Consider the following 23,046-nt stretch of genomic DNA (forward strand, 5'->3'; position numbering starts at 1 on the left):
ACAGTTAAGGACAAAGAGAAATTAAAAGTAAGAGGACCTTGAGAGACATGCAGTTCAACCCTACACATATGTACTCTCACACACATATCACACATTCACACACACAAATACAGCCACACATCACACTCAAACACGTACACATGTTCTCAATACATGTTCATTCACACACATTCACACATCACACTCAGACACATCACACATTTGCTCACACACATGCACCCATGTGCCAGGCAAAATCAGAAAAGGATAATACTATCAAAATATTGTTTCACAAGCAGCTTTTATTCTACACAATTCACCCATTTAAAGTATCCAGTGTTTTCACTCAGAATAATGTGAACTTATAACCCAAATCGGTTCTAGAGTATTTCAACTCCATCATCAGAAATCCCATGACTTTAGCTATCGACCCTCCATATCTAATTTCCATAGTGTTGCTGTGTGGTTCTGCTGGTTTGTGTTTATTTGGTTGTTGCTTTTGGTTGCTTTATGGGGTTAAGGATGTGCCATCTACTTCTAGTCTAGTGTTTTATTGTTGCTGTAGACTTACTATTTTTAACAGTAAAATGTGTTATTTTTCATATATATTTTTGCAAATATATTGAGGTGACCATCTGATTTGGATTTTATCTGTTTTCTGATATAGAAATTTGGAGACACCTTGCAGACCTGGGATAAATTCCACATTGTGTAACATTTTATGTATTGCTGCATTTATTGTCTTTTGGATTTTTATGACGTTGACGTGCATTTTTCCTGTGATGCCTTTGCCTGGTTTTGACATCAGAATAATACTCTCCCACAAAATAAGCTGTGAAGTATTCTGTTCTCTTCTGTTAGAAGACATTGTAAAAATTTGGTAATAATCCTTATTTTAATATTTGTAGACTTCAGCAGTGGTCAACCGGGCATGGGATTTTTGTGGGCTAATGACAATGATGAGGATGACGAGAATAATGATGACTTCTGTTTCAGTCTACTCCCTAGTTAGAGGTCTCTGCAGACTGTTTCTTCTGCCATTGATGTGGATAGTTTCTCCATTCTAGGAACTGTCTGTCTTCTAAGGTATTTGTTTTGGAGAACAGTTGTCATAGCATTCCTTCTACCTCAGAGAACCATCTCATCCCTGACTCTCCTAAATTGAGTCTTTTGCACAATTGATTTTGAAATTAGCTATGAAAAGAATAAAGGAAACCATGCACTCAAACTGTTCAGGGCTGTGTAGTGTGTAGTGTGTGTGTATGTGTGTGTGTGTGTGTGTGTGTGTGTGTGTGTGTAATTACCTTTACATTTGTTCTCTGAATTTTAATGTAGATTTGAATTAGCATCCTGGATAGTATATTTCAAGCCTTAAGAATATCCTTTGGTGGGTGTTTTTTGTGAGTTTGTTAAGCAACAATTCTTTTAGATTTTGTTTCTTACAGCATAATTTTTTCCATCATTTTTGAAAAATATCTTTACTGGGAGTCCAACTCCTAGTCTGAAGTTTCCTTTATCTGCTTTATTTCTTTGAACTGGGAATGTTTTCCCTGAGTGATGTTAAGCCTCTTTTGATGTCCTTGAGGAGACAGCATGTCGGGTGTGGTGGAACTCACTCTGAGACAACAGTGGCATCAGGAGAAAGAGGCTCACTTTTGTTCTCCTCTCCCTCTTCCTCACTCTTCTTCTCTCTGTCTTTTACCCAACCCCGACCACTGTTAAGCCATTAAGCTTCACTAACAGATTGAGGGCCCTGTTGTCCTCTGCCACCAGCTGACATACCCACTACTTTGTAAACTAATCGAATCATAGTCACTGTGAAGGAGCTTCTGAAATCCGTTTTTGATGCTGGTTCTGCCCCGAGAGAATGCTTGCTCTGTTGCTCCCCTTCACACTGACTGGCCCACAGTTGAGACTGTGTCCTCAGTAGATGATCAAAACTCCTTCCAGCTACTTCCACCGTAACCTCCAGTGTTCCCCAGGAGGCCTGGAGGCTTTATGTCTCTTTCCTGTTGATGTGAGCTCAGTTCCACTGGGAAGAAATGAGCTATCTGTTTTACAGCTTCTTCTCTACACAGGCAAAATCACTGTGTTAGAATCCTTGGGGAAGAGAAATGGAGAATGATGAGCTACTCCCCAAATGACACCCCTACCTCTAGAAGCTGAATGTTTGGTAGTAGAGAAGGGTGGGGCCTGAAGAAAGAACTGAATAACAAAAGATAAACAAATATTACCAATGGCAGAAAAAATGTAAATATGGTTCTACATGACACATATCATAAGAAAAGACTCAAAACTGAAATTATGACCTGGATGGAAATGAAGATATGACACAGCAAACTTATGTGGTATAGCTAAATAAACACTGAGAAAATTTTATCATCATAAACTTGTGTATTTAAAAGAAAGCATGAAAATCAACTTTTAAAGCCTTGCTTTCAGAAGATAAAAAGGTAGTGAGTTAAGACTAAGAAAACAAACATGAGATGATTAAGAAAAGTGTGAACACTAGACTTGTGAAGCAAATATAGCATACATATAAATTTTCATATTTCAATTTTATATTTTTATATAAAATTTTAATATCACAAATATAAAAGGAGGTACTTAGCTCTCAAAGTCTTATCCAATAAAGAGGGTGACTATGAGTAAATTTATTAATTATTAAAACTGTATTCAAAGATCCATTCTACTAAAAAAATGAAAGGGAAAATATAATACACATTAAAATCTAAATGGAGTAATGTAAATAAAAGTAACTAAGTTGGTACTGGAGAGATCACTGAGCAGTTAAAAGCGTGTACTGCTCTTACAGAGGACCAGAGTTTGGTTCCCAGTACCTATTTGGGCAGCTCACAATTTCCTGTATCTCCATCCAGGTGATCTAACATTCTCTTCTGGCATCTGTAGGCATCTCAAGTACATGCATGCACAAATAATAATAACAATAATAATAATAATAATAATAATAATAATAATAATAATAATAGTAATAAATCTTTTTTAAAAGTAATTAAGTCAATAATCACAACTCCTCTTCCCATCCCTCAGTTATGGTGGTATTACTGCTCATTTTCTTCAAAAATAGACTCTCTCATAAAATACAGAGAAGTCATTTTCCAATTATTCTTTTAATATTTATTATTTTTTGAGAACTTCTTGCATTAGTACTGTATTTACATTATTTCCACTTCGTATTCTCTCATTCCAACTCCTCCCCTGCCCTTCCCTACCTCAATTTCATGATCTCTTTTTTAACTATTATTGTTCCATATATATATATATATATATATATATATATATATATATATATATATATAACCTGCTGAGTCCATTTAGTGTTGTTTTTATTTGTCTGTGTTTAAGCATAACCACCTGCAACTAGATAACCTATCGGGGGGCTCATCCATGAAGAAGACTGATTTCCTCCTCTCTTAGCATCCACTAACTGTAGCTCTTCAAGTAGAGATGGGGTCTTGTGAGATTTCCCCATTCACACTGGCATGTCGACTGATGTTGTCATTGCACAGGTGTTATTTATGCTGTTATTATGCTCAACTATATTGTTGAGAATTCGTGAGTGCATCTTTCCTGTTATACACAGAAGATACTATTTTGCAGCAGACATCCTGGTCCTCTGGATCTTTCTATCTTTTGCCCCCTCTTCCACAATGTCCCCTCAGCCTTAGGTATAGGGTTGTGTTGTTGATGCATCAATTGGGTATAGATACCCCACAGTCAATTGTTTTCTGAATTTTTTTTTTAACCAGTTGTGGATTTCTGTGATGGTCTCCCTCTACTGAAAAAAGAAGATTCTTTGATGGGGAGAGCTATGCTTATCAGCGGATATAATGATATATATTTGGAATGAAGTTGGGAATTATACTGATTTAGGATATGATATTAGCAGTTCTCCTTTAGGACCCATGACTTTGACAGCCACTTGTAGTTGGCTAGGTTTACAGTACTAGGCATGAACTCCCTCCTATTGATCAGACCTTAAGTATAATTAGATGACCATTGGATACCCCAAAATGTAAGTGCCACTATTGCACCCTTGGGTATCTCTATGTCAGTCATTTGTTGTTGTTCATAGACTTTATACATGGGTAGGACTTTTCATTGATTTTCTACCTTAGCATGCTGCATACTACAGGTGATATGGTAGCTAGTCCTACAGAAAAAGGCTTCCATGTCAGTTTCAATTCAAATCTTCCAACTCCTGTGTGCAAAGTGTGTGATATCTTCAGCAACATGGTCATAACTGGAAGTTCTAAGAGGCAACCAAAGGCTACAGCAAAGCCTATACTACAGATCCACTGAGAGGGGTTAAAGTGGTAGATATAAATGTCAAAGTTAAGAACACAGACCTTTAGATAGAACAGCATATTTGTGAATTTGTAGTAGGTAATTATTAGGAAAAATTTATAGTCATGAAAATATACGGATTATTTTAAATTTTAAATTCAAAATACATACAACAGAATGAAGAAGATGTCTGGAACACATATGTATCTTACAAAGACACTATATCCAGAATCTAGAAAGAGTCTCCAAAGAATCAGAAGAAAAACAAAACCAACAAGAACAACAAAAATACCAAGCCAAGCAGAAAACTAACAGCCATACAAGAGGAAGTAACTGACAGCCACATGGCTACTACTCTTTGACAGGACGGTCCACTTCTATTGTGATGATACGACTTAGGAGTGAACTTGCCTAACCCATGCTACCAAGATATTTGGTTGGTACCAGTTTTCTGCGAAGAGACTTTTTAGGTGATAGTAATGTTGAAATCAGAGAACTTAAAGTGGAACATCTTCCAAACTGTAGATGGCCCTCACCCAATTAGTTGACGGCTGTAAGAGAAAAACTGAGGCTCCAACAAATACATGTCAATTCCATGTAACTTTCTCTCTCTCTCTCTCTCTCTCTCTCTCTCTCTCTCTCTCTCTCTCTCTCTCTCTGTCTCTCTATCTCTCTCTGTGTGTGTATGTGTGTGTGTGTGTGTGTGTGTGTGTGTGTGTGTGTCTCCTCTCCCCCTCACAGATACAGAGAGATACAGACACAGATACAAATAGAGACACAGACACAGATACAGATACAGGTACAGATACAAGTACAGATAGATACAGACACAGATATGAATACAAATACAGATATGGATACAGGTACATATTGGTTTACACATCCTATGAGTTCTGTAAACCCCCTGACCAATACCATCACCATGGATATGTGAGCATATATAATTGCACCCAAAATATGTTAAATCTATCTATGCTTCAGAATTGCTAAAATTAAAATTATCAAAAATACACAGTGCTGTTTAATGGAACATCCAGATCTTTCACACACTACTGATGAATGTGTAAATTAGCAAAGCCATTTTGCAAAATTATTTGGCAGCATTTACCAAAGCACGCATTTGCATACCTTCCGCATGCATATTCATGGATCTGGAGAGAGTTCTAAAGCACAGGGACAGACTCCTCGCTGTCACCTTGTTTCTCCTGACCATCTCTTCTTAAGAGTGTCTCTTTGCCCTTGGAGCAGCCAGCATGGCTCTTCCCTAGAGACAGGTGAGCAAAGGCTTATAGAAGCTTCAACCATACGCCTCTGACCAGAAACGTCCCAGGTACACATCAGCAGAAACACTAGTAAATAAAGTAGAATGTATTCCCACACAAGACCTGGGACAGCAACAAGAATGAACTAAATGTAACTAACTACACAGAACAGGGTAGATAAACCTAACAAGCAGGATGCTGAACCCGAATAACCAGGGTGGAATGTTTCCCCCAAACACACGATTCATTTATATTATATCCAAACAGGAACAAAACTAATGAGTTGTTGTTGTTGTTGTTTGCTTATTTGTTTTGAGGGGGTTGATGTGAGTTAGGGTGGTGGATAGAATAACCCAGGGCCTCACACATTCTAGGCAAGCACCCTAAAACTGAGCCTCAACCCAGCCCTAAATTTATCATCATTCATTGTGAGACCCTAAGTAGGAGTTATCTGTAGGTAGAGGCTATAACGGAGAATACAGAGGAGCTGGTGAAATTCTGGTCATGTCTGTGTTTTGATCGAAGCGCTGTTTATTCAGGTGTTTACACTTCTGTGTGTGTAGGAACTCAGCAGCTCTTCCTGCACATGGAAAAAAGCTGTGGCAGTATGAGGGTAAGACACTTTCTGGAAGCCATAGAGTGTCTGTGGCCAGGCTGGGGTGGGCCTGGCTGGCCCATACTAAGTGTATCAGTTACTTTTCTGTTTTGTGATAAAATGCCATGATTGTGGCAACTTATAGAAGGAGAGCTTTTATTGGGGCTTATGATTGAAGAGGGTAAGAGTCCACTGTGTTCGGGAGGCAAGGCAGCAAGCGGCAGAAACTACGGCAGAAGCAGAAACTGAGAGATCATGTCTCAATAGCAAACACCAAGCAGAGAACCCATACTTGAAATAGAGCAGGGTATACACTCTCAAACCTCAAACCTGACCCCAGTTATAAACTTCTCCAGCAAGGCTGCACCTCCTAAACCTCCCTAAACAGCGCTAACAACTGGGAATAAAGTGACCAAATACGTGAGCCTGTGGGGGACATTCTTATTCAAACCATGTTACTGGATAAAAAGTCACACAGCCAACTATTCTGGCTGGTTCCTTCCTACTCTACTCTAAAGAAAGATTAGATCTGTGCTGCTCAATATGGCCTCTACTACTCATTGTGCTATTCAAATTTATTACAATTAGTTACATTTTAGAAGACAGCCTCTCGGTATCCTGAACCATTTTTTGAGTGTCCCATATCCACACATGGCCAGTTATGATTCACGGGGCATCCAACACATAGGCTGTGCCCTATTTACAGAAAGTGCTAATGGACTGCACTTTGTCTAGGGCCAGTGAGAAGAACAGGGTTTGCATCTTATTCAGTCACCGGCCTCATGGAGGAGAAAAAAGTCACAGGTGAGCTGGTTCTCAGCTTTTCTTCTGTGCCCCATTTCCCTCAAGGGTCCCACCTCAGTCGCTGTGAAGGCCACTCACTATTTCTGATCCGAGAGAATGTGTACTTTGTATCTTAAGTGATGCTTTCTCTCTTTGAAAGGCTGTGCCTGGAGTACCTGGGGCTGAGAGTAAATGGCATCTTCTCACCCTTTTGGGTCCACTTCTTCTCATCTTGATTGGGGACCACATATCTATCATGCCTCAAAGTCAGCACCTCCAAGAAGTAAGTCTATCAAAGTGAGATAGATCTGAATGACTTGAACTCTCTGTATTACTGATTCATAGGGAGCTGCAGACAAGCAGAGGCCCCCCTGGCTCTGTCCTCTCACACCATGCAACTTGTCCTTATCTAGAAGAGCCAGAATGTTCTCCACTGGGGAAGAAGAGTAGAGAGGCCAGGAGCACACTTCCACTGAGTGCTCAGTTCAGGGCTTCACCCAGCTCTCTGGTATAACCAATTAATAATAATTAATGCCACACCATCACTCCAAGAGGGCTATGAGCTACATGGGGGAGCAGCCCACTCCTGCAATGGCATGCAGTGTGGATTCTCATGTTGGGACATACAAGCTTTGAGCAGCAAATCTCCACCCACAGTTCTAGGAGAGTATGTTGAGGAGAGTCCCCCAGGGTGGAAACTACCCAGTCTTCATTTGAGTCAAGACACTGTAACTTCACTTTTTAAGAACTCCTAATAAAGCCATCAAGATGTAGCCAACTGGTATTGATCCTCATTTCCCACTTCATAGAAAAAAAATCAACTATCAGGAAGCTTGACTCCAACCCCCAGGGTGGGTGGGAAGTGTAAGCTTTTATTTTATGCTTTAGCCCTGAGCCCATGAGACCCTGAATCCATAGTCCCCTGAGCTGCTTTGGCCCTCTCCAACAATTATGTCATGCAGAGGCAGAGCTACTGCTGAGCACTGTGGCCTGGAGATCCTCCTGAATGCCCATTCCACCCTTCTCAGAAGCACAGGCCCAGAGAGCCTCAGTAATATTTTCTTCTTGCTCCACATGCATGGAGCCAGTGGCTCTCTGTCTGAGCATGGCCTCAGGCAAGGCCGACATCACAGTTCTTGGACAATTGCTCCATGGTGGACTCACCTGCTGGTATAGCTGTGGTGGGGTGGGTGCAAGGGTGGGGAGAGGCTTTCCTATGGAGGGAGCCTGTCCTTCAGGGTGGGAAAATGCTGGATTGGCTAGTCAGACCAGATAGAATTAAGGGACTGGTGATTAGTTAACCATAGCAGCTTCTGATCTGTAGGTGTCAGTATGGTCATTTTCTCAGGAGCTACCCAACCCCAACTAGTCAGTGGTTGCCAATCTGGGAGCTCAGAAATGCTCCCATCATTGGCTCATGTGGTCTTCTTTCCAGGAAACAGGACATGTATGAAGCTTCCTTTTTGAAAAATAGATGAATGGATTATCTATAAGTCACATGAGGCTTTGCTGTACAATGGATAATGCTTGGACTTCTGTAAGTCACATGATAGGAGCCCAAAGCTAAGCAGATTGTAAGCAAGGGCATAGGGAATCAATCCACCATACTAGGCCACTCCATGGATGGGAAGAAGTTTGTTGAAAATATGAAATTGCCACATGGCAAACTCCTAGGTGGTAGAAAGAGAATAGCCAGAGGTGTTTGAAGGAGTCCAAAGTTGCCATAGCTACCCCTTGGGGGATGGAGCAGATAGCAAAACAGTGGGGAAAACCTTGCTGGTTTTAAAGAGAGCCAGTAGCTGCAGGGTTGGGGGCGGGGAGTTGTGCGAGCCAGTACACCTTGGAGCTATCATGGGGGCTTTGATATGTGTTACAGGTATGTTATAATAGGGAGCTAGATGCCCCATTTGCCAGAGGTAGGCGAGATAAGGGAAGTGACTCTTCTTGGCACTTCCCAAGGAACGCTCAGTGCACTTTTATCTACCTGCCAGCCAGCCTTCTGAGTCCAGCCTGAGCTGAGCCCAGACTGCCGTTTGGGACACTGTCAGTGGCAATGCCATTTTGGGAGTTGAACCAAAGCTAGGTAGATAAGGGTCCAGATTGTATGGGATTTGACACACTTCACTAAACGCAGTTTACCTACTTGGCCTCAAATTCTGCCTTCCTTTCTCCCTAAACAAGCATGGCTGGCTAGGAGTGGAGGGAAGAGGACTGAATACTAAAAGCCTGTGGCTCAGTGGACCTTGATTTTGGTACTTCACTTGGGGATGTGCAGGTCCATTTTAGTGAGCTGTATAGACATTAAAGGACATCGTCAGCACGCCAGACTAGCAAGAAGTTGCAGGCGGCAGTCCCCACCACTGTGCTGTTCTCTCTCATGACCTCATGGCTGCTCAGTGGTCCCTCTTCACCCTGGATCCTGTGCTCCGACACTCCCAGGGTAAAGACAAGGAGAAAGTGGGCTGGGCAGAGGCAAACCGGTGCTCTGTTCATCACCCGAACATTGCCTGAGATGTCAGAATAGTTTCTATCCTCAGGGTTCAGAGAAAAGCCATTCCCGGCTGGCCAGTCTGTGCCTCCTTCAGATCCCAGAGTCCGGACCACTTTGTCTACAGCCTGAGTCATCCCTGCTTGTTCTTACAGAGGGAAAGATGGGCTCATCCTGACACATCATGAGGAAATCTAGTGTGTGGTTGTAGTTTGCAAGCAAGCACAGAACTGGATCCCCACATCCATCCCAAGTCCTCTGTGTAAAATTCCACCAAGCACAATGGATTTTCTTTTGCTAGCTTCAGAGAACAAAACTCAGAGGAACACAACAACAAAGTGTATGCCAGATCCTCACCAGCTCAAATCCATGGCTCCCCACTCCGCTCTCCTTCCTTGCGGAGACTAGGAGGAGCAGAGAGAATGATGCTGTGGTGTTACCATAGACTACAACCTATGACTCTCCAGACACATGAAGAAATGTGGAGAGTACAACGTCTACCTTATCCAAGAGAAAGCCGTAGGTAGGAGGGCATGGCTGAACTCAGCCTCAGGTTGAGCTTGATCCCACTGTGACTCTATGGCTCCCTGAGGATAGATTTCCCCACCACAACCACAGGACAGCCGCCACTGGTTCACTGGAGACCAAGGCCTGGTAAGTATAGGTATCAGAGGGCTCACAGGGTACAGAGTCTACAACGGTTTGTCTGCTGACCATCCTTGTGCCCAGCTGACACTTCACCTGTGACAATCCTTCCTTCTGCTTCTTTCTGTCAGCTGCTTACCCTGTCCATGGGGTACGCCTTATATTCTCCAGTTCCTTCAAGTTGAAGACAAGAACAACCTCTCTGGGGCCACTAATGCTTTGGCATGTCCAACTTGGCGAGAAGCCCAGTTGCTTCTCAATCCTGCAGGATCCAGTTGCATGGATTCAAATAATATTGGATTGGAAATATCCTAAAGTGTCAGGAGCAGTGGCATACATTTGAGATCCTAGTACTTAGAAACCTGAAGCAGAAGGACCTAGAGTTGGAAGGTAGCCTGGGCTACATAGTAAGACCTTCTAAAAACTAAATTAAAAAAATATTCTAAAGAAAAAAATCACATCTGAACTGAATATTTGCAGGTGGTTTTTAGTCTCTATTCCCTAAACCAGCGATTCTCAACCTGTGGTTCCGACCCCTTGGGGCTCACATATAAGATATCCTGCATATCAGATATTTTCATTACATTTCATAACAGTACAAAATTACAATTATGATGTGGCAATGAAATAATTTTATTGTTGCGGTCACCACAACATGAGGAACTCTATTAAAGGGTCACAGCATTAGGGAGGTTGAGAACCATTGTCCTAAACAATGCAGTACAACCTCAGTCACACAGCACTCACCTTGTGCTAGGCATCACGTGCCATCTAGACCTGATTTAAACAAAAACTAACCACAGGCAAGGCCTGCTCCAGGGCATCCAGGCCACATGGACTCTGAGACCAAGAACTCACTAGGAGCCTGCTTTATGACTGTGTGCTTTGTGATCTTGCATTGTCAGGCTTCCATATTCATGTAGATTGGCTTAATATTCTCTGACTGCTCTAACAAAATTCCATCCACTGGGTGACTAAAACAACAAATATTCCTCACAGTTCAGGGGCAAAGGAATCCAGGATCAAGGTGCCCCGCTATTCAGTTCTGCCTGACATGCAGGTGGCCCCCTCTCACTGTGCCCGCACTCAGCACAGAGAGGGAGCTCTGCTCTCCCTTCTTTTGTTGTAAAGATGCTAGTCTCATCTTGGGGGGCAGGGGGGATCTAAACCTTAGTCACCTTGCAAGGCCTCCTCCTACCAGCACAATGCAGGTTAGTGACTTAGCATATGATTTGGGGACAATGAGCACTTGGTCCGTTGCACTTATAAAGCGAAGAAAGTGACTCACACTTGCCAAGATGGGAGCTTTAGACAGTGAAACTGTACTCATGTCTGACTATGTCTCCTCCTGCCTGATACTAACATTTTCACTGCTTCACTTCTCTCCTTTTTCCTCCTCAAATCCCCTGTGCTGTTGTCTCCAGAACACCCATCTGAGTGGGCTTTGGGAGCCTAGCTCAGACCTTGTTCCAATCCCTGTTAATGCAGTCCCAAATGCAGACTGTAAGCTCTTGGATGCCCTGTAAAACCTGCTCAGTGATCCCTGGATACCTTTTGTTATCCAATGAGTTTGTGGATGATTAATCCTTGCTGCTTCTTCCCTGGCTTTTAGAGGAGCCAAAGGCCCTTGTGCAGGAGATAAAAGACCAGCACTTCCCACAGAGGGCTGTGTCTTCTCCCCAAACCATGGCTTGCTGGGAGTGCCTGCAGCTCACAGAATCTAGCGTGCTCTGAAAGCACTGGCTAATGAGGTCCCCAAGCAGCTGAACATCTAGTTTCAGATGCTCAAGCTGATGGCTCCTGTCCTGGCTTGCCACTGACAGCTGGACAGCTGACAAAGATAAGGATATAAAGATTTAGCCTACTGCCTAGGGACAGGCTCCTGTCTGCTCTACAGATACTCCTCTGTGTCCAGCCCAAGGTCATCAGACTTAGAGCTACTGAATGTCCGCCTACACTTCTTGGCCAGGCTCCTCCCTGGCAGTTCCCAAATGCTGAACGGAAACCCAAAAGTCTCAAAGGCCAATAGAGAAGCTTCAGGGAGTCAGGGAAGCAGCCTGAGGGTCGGGATAGTGGCACAGCAGAAATTGAGCATGGTGGTAAGAGCACAGGCTTTTAGGAGTCTCAGTCTTGCTCTCTTACCAATGCTTGATCCTGAACAAGTTGACCAAGGTCAACTAACCACAGCTTTCGGAAGCCAAAGAATCTCTGGGGTGTCAAAATAAGATGATCTCAGAGCACCTCAGTGAGTCCATGATACATTATGGAGATTCAAGAGAGTGTTATGCTTTCATCTTTCTCACAGAAGGGAAAAAGGATGCTCCTGAGCCAGTGTAGCTGAGGCAGAACAGTCAACTGACAGGATTCACAGCACAAGGCATGTATGGAGGGCTGGGAAGTTCTTTTCCTGTTGATCATCATTGGTCACAAAGCAGGCAAGGCAGAGTTCATCAAGAAAGCAAAGACATGTGCTTGAGTTCCAGCTGCTCTGCTTAGCTGAGTGAACCCAGGAAGACTCCAGGCCTCAATATTGTCCTCTGTGAAATGGGCATAAAGGTCACTAACTGATTTATTTGTATATAGCCTGCCACATAGGAGGCATTTGGCAACACTTTTCTTCTCCCTTGGCTGAGGCAGGAGGTAGGCACATCAAGAGGAAGAGGAAGTGATTCTGGGCTTTCTACAGACCTTACCCTTGCAAATCTACTTGGAGACATGGGACCCAAGAACTCTAAATTCAAGAAGGTTTGATTCTGAACCTTGGCAGTCCCGGGCAGTCCTTGTCCTTGAGATCCTGCAGTGGTTCACCTATATACAAGATAATGGCTGCCTTACAGCCTGCTTCCCTTTCAGAGACCAACTGACATTCAGGACACAGATGTCCTGCTCACCCTCATCCTGGTGCCCCAGCCTCTTCTCATCTTTCAAATAATATGGCCTCCAGCCAACAGAATGCACTGCCCCATCCCCACCTCTCCTAAACTGAAGAGAAAGGTCATTTTCTTCCCACTCAAAATCCAAGCTACCAAAATGCCCCACATCCTCAGTCTTGTCCAACTCAGCTCTGAAGAGAAACCACTAGCCTATGGTTCTTGATACTGGCATTTACTTCCATGGTCCCACAGAAAGAAAATAAACTTGGCATTCAGGGAGTGCTCTGTTCATGGAGTCCTGGCCCAGCTAAGTAAGGCCTACCCTCGGCTCACTGGTTCCCTGGATGGAAGCAACATTGGGACCCCGCATGCTCAGATGACAAAAGACATGAAGAAAACCCCCAACTCCAGGAAAAACAAAACCCCACTGCCCCCATTTTCCTCAACCCTCTCAGCCTTTTTCAAAGGTTAATCCTCATTCCTTCACCATCAAGCAGAAGTGAGTCAGGAATGAGAAAGAAGGCCTTTCTGTCTTTCAAAGACACCATCAAAGTCTGGAGAAGTATGCCCATCTCTAAACATGTGTGCCACCAGAAAACAAATACCAAAGGGAAACTCAAGAGCCCATCTTTACACAGAACCTCTGCCACAGCCTCAGCAGCCCTATACATGGGATACTCTCTCTAGGCATACTACCGCTAGGCTAGGAGTAAGCCCTGGTTCCCCTGAGGTCATGGAATATGTGTGTACTTATCCATTATCCTTACCACAGCTTCCTCAGAGACTCTGGGCACAAGGAGGAAGAAACAGTGAGGAAGGGCATGGTTATGGGTGTTTTATTAAAGATATGCATGAGATGTGGGTAAGGATGTGACTGTATTAGTAAGAGCTGTCTGAGTGAATAGGAATGTTACTAAATATATATGTATGAGGGTGTGACTGTTTGAATGTGACCATATTAATAAGACTTTATGATGAGTGTACTTCTGAGGTTGTGTGCAGCACATATAATGTGTCACTAGGTAGGTGTAAAGGGGTATAACTGTGTATGTGTATGCATGAGTGCAAGTGATTGGGTGGGTGTTGTGTATGGTGTGTGTGTGTGTGTGTGTGTGTGTGTGTGTGTGTGTGTGTGTGTCACTAGATGAGTGAGTATTGGTAAGTGATTGGACCAGAGAGTGACACTGTAATGGGGTGTATGGAGCATGAGATTAAAAAAATCTCTCCTTTTATAGTGGTCTCTCCACATCTGGGACACAGGCTCAGTAATGTGTTCATTGAGTGAATGGCTGTTGTTGGCACACTCATGTCACTGATGATACCTAGCAAGGTGGCATGGGCAAAGATGTCACTCTGCCCATGATTCACAGGCAATATTACATCTTTACTATCTGCAATGACATGTGCAAACAATATGTGGAAGGCACTGGACCCTTGCAGCATTTTTGCCCCTCTCCCAGGCTGGGAAGGAACATGAAGGAATGAAGGATGGCAGCGCTCTCTACTCACCCCTAAAATACCTAGTCCTAGGCTGGAAAGAAGAAGAACAAAGAGTGCTCATCCAACAACAGCTCATGGGAAGACCCTGATGTAGTAGACAGGGCTGTGGGGAAGGTCCAGAGCCTGGATTTCAGGACAAGCAATAAGTGACAAAACCCAAGTGCCCTGGACACATGCACAGTGCTATGAGCTGTGTCCTCAAGGTGGTGAGGAAAGTCCTCTGGGACTAACCCAGAAACGCTGTACCTCTGCACCTGCTCATGATACCAGAGTCTGCAGCTCCCTTCAGAGCTAGAGCTGTAAGAAGTGACATTGACAGCTGTGGATGTTCTCATAGGTGACAGTAGGTCACCAGGGACCAGAGCAGTTTCAGAATGTGCTCTGTGGTGGCAATTCACAGGGTGTAGAGGCAGAGCCTTGGGTGACAGTACACAACCTTTGCTACAATGAATATTAATAAAATACAGAATAACATCTGAAAAGACAAATGTGTAAAAGAAATGCATAATCTTACTTTGGGTGAGGTGATTGCTAATCTTATGAGCAGTTAAAAGCAAAAAAATTGCTTTTCCAAATTATTAGAGCTAAGTGTTGAATTTGCATGCATCCGTTCTTGAAATGAAGTGTCTTGAAACATCAGAAACCTATATTTGAATAACTTGGTACTCAAAAATCCTTCAATGAGTTATTTTGGGGCAGGGGGGCTTTGTTTGTTTGGTTTGGTTTTTCCAATGAGATCTTTAGGTTTGAGCTTACAACTTGTCAAAATTGATGTATCAGGCTCCCCCGCCACCCCTGCCGGTCTCTCAAAATCAACTCTTGTAGCTCTCTACGCTTTAATTTACATGACTGAAAAAGAGGCTTTCTTAGGCAAAAATTGAAACATTTGAAGCTAGTCATGCCCGGAATATATGGGCGGAGTGATCGGGTGCTTTGGAAGACACTTAGGTCAGGAACAATGCTCTCAACACACAGGCTACTCTTGTCCATCATGAGGCGACATGTATCAGACAAACTAGAATGGCTTCACCTTGAGGTAATACAGACCTGCTTTGAATCAACTCATTTCCTCACATCTGAGTTATACAACGCCAAGACTGGGGCACCCCTAAGCCCCATATTGCTCTGGTCTTCTCCTCAGTACTTCATCCCCTGCAGCTTTCTTTGTCTCTCATTCCCTGCGTTCCTTTAGGACCAGACCTCTGCCATTTGACAGCTTCAGAGCAGTAAGAGGTGAGAGGGCTAGAGATGACAGAGACATAGGACCATGCCCGGAAAGTATGGCTGCAGCTTTGGTGATACCATACGGCATTGTAGCAGGAGGAATTTAGATAGCAGAATAGGTCCCAGTCTTCACCCTTTGGCTCTTTTACAGAGATTTATATAGCTGTATTATTGGCCCCCAACCTATTTGCCAGTATCTCTAGGGGTAAGAAACAATGTCTATATTCAACCAAAAGTGTTATTCAAATCTTAGATGGTCTTTTAATAATCAATGATTTTGCACAGCAGCTGAGATCATGGGAACAGCTAACTGTCTCTAACAATGAGAGTCAATGAGTTTCTTTACTGCTACTTCCTGGGGGCAGAGGAATGGACTGCATGCACCTGGTGCTGTTCAATAGTACAGATTTTCCTAGTTCACATACAGAGTTGTATGAAGCAAGGTTGAACCTGACACACCCAGAGTATGAATTACCTACTTCAGCTCCTGTCATTTGAACAAAAATCATGCAGTTATAGAATCTCAGAGAATGAGAACTTTTCTCCATTCAATTCATGAATGTCATCTCCAATATTTCCTTCAATTCATCTTCCACTCTTTGCTGGAATCACTGAAATGAACTATTTGATCATCTAAAATTGTACCTCTCTTGTAAAAAAAAAAAAAAAAAGAAAGAAAGAAAGAAAGACAGACCCACAGCAAAAACTCTAGCCTCTGCCCTTGCCTGACACACTGGAATCTGCCACACCTGGGTCTTTCTTCCACCTTCCAGCCTCCATAATGTCACCAATTGGGTTGTTGCTGCCAGTAAGTACACTGTTGGGATAAACTAAACATTGACTCTCCTGCTTTGCTTGAGAAGTGTCACCTCCAGCTCCTTCCCAATGTACAGAAACAGGAAGGTGAGAGAAGCCTGTCCCAGCAGACAACCAGGGAGTTTCCTCCAGAACGGCTGGGGCCAGGGCTCTGAGATGGAGACATGGAAGCCTAAGGGGGTTCCCTGATTCCTAAGCCTTCAGAGAATCGTCCAGAAGCTTGTGATTTGCATAAAAAGCATTTTGAAAAAGTTGACGCTGAGAGATAAGCTCCCTACAGCTTAGATGCCAGGAAAAGTTAAGTTGGCAAGAGGGAGCAAAATGGCTCCAGTCAGAGCCACTGCTAGGACGGAAGCCAAGCCAGTTAAGAAAAGGCTCCCCACACCAGCCCCACTTCTCAACCTCATGAAAAACCACAAGTCAAAGATCTGTGTGTAAGACACACAGTTTCAACCTGCATATTTTTTCTCTGCACGTTGAGCCCCAAGTTCTCTTTTTGAGAAAGCTGGCTTCTGAATAGTTCTGGCTTCCTAAACATCAAAGGACTTGTAAAGTGAGCATGGTAATGTTTCCCTGTAATTTTGGTACTCAGAGATGGGGATAGGAGGGTGGAAGAGGGAAAGTTCAAGGCCGGCCTGGACTACATAGTGAGTCCCTGTCTCATCCCCATGACAATCCATTCTGTATGCCTATTTGCCTGCTTGGATTGTCAGTGGAATCTAAAGTCCATATATGGTTTGGGCAGTGAGTTACCCCTTCTCCTGCTTCTAAGGACATTACTCTCCATCTCATGCAGATGTTCTCCAAGCAAAGAAGTTTTACCAGCTGCCTCTAACCATCCGTCCAAGGCAAGGCCTTGATGGCTCTTATAAAAGATGGATCTTTTGTTACCCAGCCTAAACAAGTAAAAATTTCTTTCTTCTCTTAAACTCCATCTCTTAGACCTAAAAATAAGGCTGAACATAGACTCCACTTTGATCCCTTGTGAGCATCTTCAACATGCCTACGCTCAGCAGTCAGCACCCAGGCCTTCTCCCCAGGCTCCACTCTCTCTGTAAAAGAACAGCATCTGCAAACAGCGACTTGGTTAAGAGGCATTAACTTTTCACCTGGGCAGGCCTATGAGGTCGCTAAAGGCAGAATGGAAGCCTGCCAGCTCTGCTTTCCTTGGCAGTCTGTTTCTTTAATGTTGGATCACCAGCTTACCCCTGCATAGAGGCACTTAATTACTTAAGGAATGCCTGTCTAGAGAAGGTAGACACCTAGCTGACTGCATTCCTCTCTCCAGTTAAGGAGATAAGCATAACTGAAGCTTCTGGCAGCTCTTTACACTGTCCTGTTCTGGACCCTCAAAGGTGCCTGAAGTTCTCTTGTCCTAGCCTTAGGCAACAGGAACAACAGACTCTCAAGGTGCAGGCTGATCTCCACAGGTGAGAATAGTGATCCATGATGTGCAGGCTGAACCCCAGAGCAGACAGAACTGTCTCCTGAGAACCAGCTTGTCCTTCAGGCATCAAGGACATCTTGAGACCACCGAACAGAGTCAGAACTGAGACGATGGTCAGCCTGACCACACCCTGAATATGACTGCTTCATCGCACAGAGCTCTGGTCCTTCCTCCCGGACATAACTGTACATATGCATCCTTTACATAACTCCAAGGCTGGTGGCAGTACTCCAAAGATGAACTTGGTGTGACTGGGCCCCCTTAACTGTTCCCCTATCCAATGCATTGATCCAATCCCTTCTCTTGATTTTTTACTTTTCTCATTGCTTTTCCTGGCATATAAGGACAGGTGTCTGAGCCTAGATTTAGCAAAGCTTTTACCCTTAAATTTCAGTTAGTTCTAAATACCTGTATGATCCTGGTTTAGTCCCTTTGGCCCAAAAAGGACATCCATGAGAACTGACAAAATTTAAATATAGTCCAGGACTTAGTTCCTTGTAATGCAGTAGAGTTGCTGTTGGTTTTGACAAACTTACTGCACCATCATTATATGGAAGAGTAACATGAGAGAAGTCGGGAAAACGTGTTAAAGGCACACTTTATATTATTACACTAATTTTTCTGTAAAAATTATTCTTCCAAATCCTTTAAAGTCACATTAAGGAGGAAGACACATTTCTTTTTTACTGGAATAGCTAAAAAAGAAATTTCCAGTCTTTTCCAATCTGGAAATTAGAAAGAGCTGTAACTAAACTAAGGAGAATTTAGATTAACATTAGCAGTTAAATCAGCCTGCTCTCAGAATGTCTGAGGCAATTTTCTCATTCACAATTTGATCACCAAGACTTAGTTTTAAAACAATCTGTGCTTCTATTTATATCTATGTGCATGTATGCAAGTGAGTGTTTGCACATGTATGCCAGTGTCCACAGAGGCCAGAAGAGGGCATCAGATCCCCTGGAGCTGGAGTTACAAAAGTTGTGGGCTGCCAGATGTGGGTTCTGGGAACCAAATTCCCAACTTCTATAAGAGCAGCAAGTGCTTTTAACTGCTGAACTATCTCTCCAGCCCCATGATCACCATGTAGTCTTTAAAGGAAGTTAAGGAGGTGGGTGTTATAATCTAATTTTTTATGCCAGTTTATCACTTGCAGCTCAGGCCGTCCCGGAACTTACTTCATATCCCTGCTCATGCTGGGCTCAAAATCAGAGTAATTCTCCTGCCTCAGCTTCCAAAATCTGGAATTACAAGTTCAAGCTCAAACACCTTGATAGGATTCACACTTTGTCTTGGAGAAATCTGGGGCTTAGAGAGGCTAATTGAGGGTTGATCAAGGTTTACAGCTGGTGAGTAATAGAGCTGAGGCACCAAGCCAAGTTCTCTGGCTGTGAGTCAACCTCCTCCCTCCTGCCACCCCCATCCATTCAGTCAAATCCCTGGGTTTGTCACCATGTAAAGAAGTAGATTATCTTTTGTAGCTGAAGTTTTTCTGTGTCCCACCTGGTCTGCAGCTGCTCAGACCCAAGTAAACACACAGAGGCTTATATTACAACTGTTTAGCCATTAGCTCAGGCTTTGTAATGACTAGCTCTTACACTTAAACTCAGTCCATTTCTGTTCATCTCTATGTCGCCACATTTTCTGAGGCTTTACCTATGTGCCATTACATGCTGCTCCCTGGATGGTGGGCTGGTGTCTCCTCACTCAGCCTTCCTCTTCCCAGAATTCTCCTTGTCTGCTTATCTCGCCTGTACTTCCTGTCTGACTACTGGCCAATCAGCATTTTATTAAACCAGTGTACAAAAGCATTATTCCACAGCAACCTTTGTCTCTGGTGCTCTTCCTAAATCTTTTAAAAGTTGTTTATTAGGGTATGTGTGTGTGTGTGTGTGTGTGTGTGTGTGTGTGTGTGTGTACACACCACAGCTCATGTGTTGGGGTCAAAGGATGTCTATGAGGAGCCAGTTCTATCCTTCTATCTTTACACAGGTCTCAAGGGTCAAACCCAGGTTGCCCAGCTTGTATTCCAATCATCTTTACCCCCTGAGCCACCTTGTCAGCACACCTTCCTTAATCTTCAAGGACACATCTCTTTCACGTGATGTCCTCCCTTTTAAGGAGAGGCCTCTGCAATGCTTTTCCTGGGTGTGTCACATGAATTGAATTATGGAAAAATATCATGTCTGATTCAGATCTTCCATAAGAGAAGAAACCACAGGGCTCTGAAGAGAAAGCCTGCCTGCAAGGAACCCCCTGTCCATTGTCTCACCAGGAATTCTTTGAGACCAATGAGAGATTCAAAAGTCCTTACATCATCAAAAAGAGTCTCATGTCTCCCTGGTCCCGAATAAGTCTATTTTCTTCCACTAATTTCTTTCTCACTTTTAAATAGCTTGGCCAGCTGTGCTGCTTTCAACTGGAACAAACTACAAGCATATCCCACATTTCACCATAGTCAAAAATCCTGTGAGTCCACCCCTTCAGTGTACCTATAGAACACCAGGATGAGACTTGGTTCTATCTTAGCTTGGAGTCAGAACTGGAGACTTGAAGAAGGCAAGAAAGAAAACATATATCTTCTGTGCTCTTCCTCTCATAACCCCAGGCAACCTCTGTGGATCTCAGACTGGGCATAGGGAGTGGGAGCTTCCCTACAGCATAATGTTGAGTATTTAGGCTCAAGCCTCAGATAAGCTTGTCCACCCATCCCAATATACAAATTAAGCATAAGAGTAATACTAAGGGACAGTGAAGGAAATTAAAGCAATGTGGCCATGTTGGGAAGAAAACAAAAAAGGTTCAGTGACCCCAAGCACATCTTCAGGATACCAACATAAGGTTAAGGTAAGGAAAGAATTGGGGCAGAGGCCAAAAGGTAAACTTAGGTAAACAATCTTTATCAAAGTGTGGTCTGGTTGGTCGTTATCTCCTTTCTACTCTGTAAGGTAGCCTGAAGAAGTCCTGACTTCTTGAAGAGGCAATGTGGTTCCCATGAGACAATTGTTTCTGCTTGGGTGCTAGCATTAGAATGTGATCACATCAGTCTGTGAGGCTCTGCTGTTCTTTAAATGCAAAGTGCTGTGAGTGACTGCAGTGGTTTGAATAGGAATGACCCACATAGACTCATGTGCTTGAATGCTTGGGTCATAGGGAGGGGCACTATTAGCAGGTGTGGCCTTGTTGGAGTAGGTGTGGCCTTGTTGGAGGAAGTATGTCACTGTGGAGGTAGGCTTGGATGTCTTATATGCTCAAGTTAAGCCCAGTGTGATACAATCTCCTTCTGCTGCCTGTAGATCAAGACAGAGAATGCTCAGCTACCTCTCCAGCACATGTCTGCCTGTATGCTGCCATGTTTTCCACCATGATGATAATGGACTAAACTGCTGAACTGTAAGCCAGCCCCAATTAAATGTTTTTGTTTATAAGAGTTGCCATGATCATGGTATCTCTTCAAAGCAATAAAACCCTAAGACAGTGACTATCCTCTGAGCCAAGCAACCACTATCTCAGAAAATTCAGCTGTGACCCCATTATAAAAGGTCATCCAAGGTCATCCCTGCATAGAAGGGCAGGGTAGGGTACAAGATTATCCCCTAAGAATCTAGCTGTTCCCTATCAAGAGGCAACTTTGCATGTGGCCTAGGAGAAGTGCTAAAGCATATAGAACCCTGGAGAAACCAGCACAGGGTCCCCCTGCTATGTGTCAAGCCTCACCCCTGTGTAAGGCTTTCAAGTGCAGCTGGTTAGAGAGTTGGAGGAGGAATGCCCACACCCCTGTAAGTAAGCCCTCACCTGTTCTGCATGAGGAAGCCCAATAAGCTCATTCATTCCCCAGAGTGAACTTTAGTGGACTTGTGTCTCAGTTTGTTCTTGGGACCCTAGGACAAGGGGGTGATGTTGCCTACACTTCTCCCCGGGAAAGAATGTTAGCAGCACAAGATGACTGTAGGCAAGGACTGCGGACCTTCAGCAACCTTCGGGGTGTGGAGAGAGACAGCATGTTCCAAGTGCCGACAGATACCTCAGGCACTCCTCGTGCCTTCAGCCTTGGTGCGAGATGAAATGTCTTACATTTTCTTCAGTATTACTGCTTTTCAGGTTGAATGAGTAGCATGCGTACCTGCAGAGTGAACAGTACTCTGACTCAGTGTGAAGAAGACCAGCACAAAATGAAGGCAGAGATGTCAGGCTCCTCTCTGCTTTTATTTACCCAGTGGGCACAAATGAGCAGCCTGTGCTTTTTGGCAAACAGCCTCTGAGTACTTCTTGTATCCCCCACACCACTGGCCTCCAGGCACCTAGAAACAACTGGATGTGTTCAGGGCTTTAGGATTTGCCTAGAAGCCCCTTTCTCCAGTATTCAGGGGCTTTCTTCCACTCTCATCTAAGCTTGACTCACTCGGCTCTTGCTGGGACACCTCTCTGCATGTGTCTAGGTGACTTTGCAGCCCAGGCCTGTTCCATTTCCCTCTAGAGTATCACCCCTGTTGACATCCACCAATCTATCTGTGTATGCACCTGGGGTTAGCCATTCTCACAGAAACGTGTGCTCTCCCAAGCCTGGAGTTCTTAGTGTTCCGTTTATCTTATTGCAAGGCCCCCAGTGAGTGCTCAGCAATGATCAACATTCACCCCCAGAAAGCCCATTTTCCCAGCATTCCTCCATACCACTCTATGACAATCCAGTTAGCCCTTCTTCAAGATGGGTGCTACCATTTTCAATCACGTTTGTTCTCCCATTGCCCTTCCTGTAGGGTAGGCAATACCACTTACTGCCCCAAAGACCAAGCAGAATGTCAAGCAGATTAGAAGTGTCACCGACAATGGTGTGGCACCTTCAAGAGGTTGACCTGTGGTAGAGAATGACAAATAGAATAAATGTGCTTTTCTGGGAAATTGGCCTTCAGTGTGATAAGTGCATAGATGTGGGCTCACATGTGTACACACTCTCACACCCTAGCTTTGTCCACAGCCCAGGGGCCTCAAATTGTCAGCACCCAATTTAGGCATGTGAGTTGCCCTCAGAGGAAGAGTGGGCAGGCTAGCCCATTCTCAATGTAGTGAAGAGTTAGGAGAGGCAGTGTGAATAAGGCCATCAACACTGCCCTTAGCACTCTCACAGACTG

The 23,046-nt window shown here is 43.8% G+C and overlaps 1 long non-coding RNA gene across 1 annotated transcript; it reads right to left on the reverse strand.

Annotated features, from left to right (window-relative positions):
* Positions 1–261: 261 nt before the first annotated feature.
* LOC131914129 (uncharacterized) lies at positions 262–22,771 on the reverse strand. Its single transcript, XR_009380075.1, has 2 exons — positions 22,694–22,771; positions 262–2,079 (listed from the first exon to the last, which is right to left on the reverse strand). It is a non-coding gene; the product is annotated as an uncharacterized LOC131914129 (long non-coding RNA).
* Positions 22,772–23,046: the final 275 nt, after the last annotated feature.

This window comes from Peromyscus eremicus, chromosome 7, assembly GCF_949786415.1.
Source record: "Peromyscus eremicus chromosome 7, PerEre_H2_v1, whole genome shotgun sequence".
In the NCBI taxonomy this organism is placed as follows: Eukaryota; Metazoa; Chordata; class Mammalia; order Rodentia; family Cricetidae; genus Peromyscus; species Peromyscus eremicus.